Source organism: Leopardus geoffroyi, chromosome E1, assembly GCF_018350155.1.
Source record: "Leopardus geoffroyi isolate Oge1 chromosome E1, O.geoffroyi_Oge1_pat1.0, whole genome shotgun sequence".
In the NCBI taxonomy this organism is placed as follows: Eukaryota; Metazoa; Chordata; class Mammalia; order Carnivora; family Felidae; genus Leopardus; species Leopardus geoffroyi.
The window spans coordinates 43271215-43273971 of NC_059330.1; positions in this window are offsets into that span (position 1 = coordinate 43271215).

The window sequence follows — 2757 nt, forward strand, 5'->3', positions numbered from 1 at the left end:
GTGTATCAAATACACACACACACACACACACACACACACACACACACACACACATTCTGCTTGTATATGCCCTAAACTTTTCTGGAAAGATGCATTAAAACTGCTTTCCTTGTAAACTGAGCACATGTATGTATTATCTTAAAAAAATTAAAAACAATTTTTTTTAAATGTTTATTTATTTCTGAGACAGAGGGAGACCGAGCATGAGTGGGGGAGGAGCAGAGAGAGAGGGAGACACAGAATCAGAAGCAGGTTCCTGGCTCTGAGCTGTCAGCATAGAGCCCGATGCGGGGCTCTAACTCACAAACCGTGAGATCATGACCTGAGCCAAAGCCGGTCGCTCAACCCACTGAGCCACCCAGGCACCCCTAAAAAAAAATTTTTTTTTTTTAATTTGAAGTAGGCGCTCGATGAGCAATGGTCATCAGGCAGAGGGAGGAAGATTCCTGGGGAGACCTGCTCAGTCATCTAAGCTCTGAGTGTCCCCAGTGACAGCACAGTTTCTCCATCGGAGGTGACAAGGCCACAACAGTCCAGAAATGTCACCCACGCTGTGACTCCATCTCCATCACTTCTGGAGGCCTCGCCCTGTCTTGGCTGTCATACCTCCTGCGTCCAGCAGGTGGAAGCACAGATCCACCAAAGCATTGGTTCCAAACTTCACCAAGCCTCCCTTCTAGGATTTCCTCCTCTGTGGACCACGATTGGAAAGATACTTCCTGCCAAGCCAACCAAATTTATTAGGTAATCATTGATTCAATGCTCTCCCTTTTTTTGTGCCTCACATTTCTGATCAGCGCGCGCGAGACAGAATGTAGGCTTGCTGAGTTCATAATTTTCCACGTAAGAGGTTCTATGTAGCTTAGCCTTGTTTCCACCAGGCCTTGGGTGGCAGTGGTTGGCAATGGCCAGAGCATCCCCAGGAATGGAGGGCTTAGGCTGGCAACTGCTTCATTAGAGGCTCCCCACCCTGCTCGGATTTTCAGTTGCAGCGCACAACTCCCATCCTTCTCTTACCTACCGGAAGAAGTAGTTCTGGGCAAGGGGAAGCATGAACACCTGCTACCAGTCTGCCTGATGGTAGTTACTCTCCCAGATGTGTTTGGAGTCTGTCCCTTGCTAGGCTGTGAGCAGTCTAATAATGGGGACTCTTTTCATCTGCCACTGAATCAACAGGAGTGAGCACAGTGCTGGGCACACAGCTAGTGTAAATTTAAGGTTTGTTGTTAAAAGGAAAGGGACAAGCATTGAGGGGATCAGGGACTAAATTCTTTAAAAAGAAATAAAAAAAGATGTCCTAACTAATGTCAAGGGCAAGAACCCCAGGTCAGCTGAGGATAAGGGTAGCGGGCACAGAATGGATCACCTTGGTAGCAGGTTCCAGGAAAATCCTGCTTTGTCTTACCTGTGTGTCCCTGGCTGGGACATCAAATAAGTAACCACATCTCTCACCCACCAGACGTGCTGGTGACCTTGGCAGAAGAAGCACTTAAATCAGGTCAGTCTGGGGGAAGGGGCTGTCTCATCCCAGGGCCTTCCTTAAAATTAGGTAAATTTCCCAGCTCCTGCTGAAATTTGTCAGTGGTTCTGCATGTGAAAGGGAAGGTAGAAGGAAGAGGAAGCTATAAGGGGAAGGGACACTTATGGCCTCTGGCCTGGCCTAGAGAAAATCCAGGCCTCATGTAGTGGGCCCTCCATCCTCAATGTTTTGGAAGTGCAGGGAGGGGCAGCTGGGGATCTCCACAAATTCGATGGGGAACAATAAGAACAACTGAGGGAGAAGGGCCTCAAATACAGGTTGGAGATTGTGTCTCAGAGCTGGGGTTCTATAGTCCTCCCAATACTCACTCACCTTTCTGGCCCACCCTGGATGAGAGGGGCAGTGGGGGCTAGGGCAGCAGCTCCAAGGCAGTGTGGATTTTGAAGGTGGGCAGAGTAGGGCTGTTTCTGACCTTTATTAGTTGTGTGCCCTTGGGCAAGTCAACTAACCACTCTGAGTCTGTTTTCCCATCTCTAAATGAAGATGTCAATACCTACCTTCCCCAGTCACTGTAGGGATGAATGAAAGAAGACCTCTGGAAGCATTTCTGTAATTGCTAGACTTTAGGGATTGTTACTCACCAAGGTGAGAGGCCACCCTACGTCCCTGGAGGGGACAGCGTCAAGGAGATATTTTTTTTTCTCCTCTGCGGAGCCTGCTCCTTTCTCAGCCTGGGTGCTGGCTTTAATCCTCTGTTCCCCAACCCCTGCGCTTCTCCTTGAGACCGCCTTGGTGGTCCCCAGATTCCCGTACCTTGCCTTCTCCCATAGGCGCCCCCGTTATAAAACCCTGGGGATGTCGGTATGGGCGCAGAGTTGGTCCAGGGTGGGACAGGTCCGGGGGTCTCGGTTGGCCTGGATCTGCGCTCCTCGCCATGCTTTGGGGCTCTCATTTGCAGATGGTTCCCTCTGATCCTCAGCTCCTCTCTGGACCAAACAGATGAGGGGAGAAACCAGGGGTAGGGGGCCTGGAAGGGGGTTCCCACCTTCTCAGTCCAGAATCCGAGAGGGGAACCCAGCCCTTGCGCCCCAACGCCGCACCGTCATGGGTCTCCAAGCCGAGCACGCAGTTGCTGGCATCCTCGGCAAGGAGGTTTGCCCCCTCCGACTCCCGGAGGTTTGCCCCCTCCGACTCCCAGGCCGTGACCCCCCTCACCCAGACCCCGCCGATCCCCGGCTCCGAGCGAGCGGGAGCATGCGGTTCTAGGACCCGGAGGC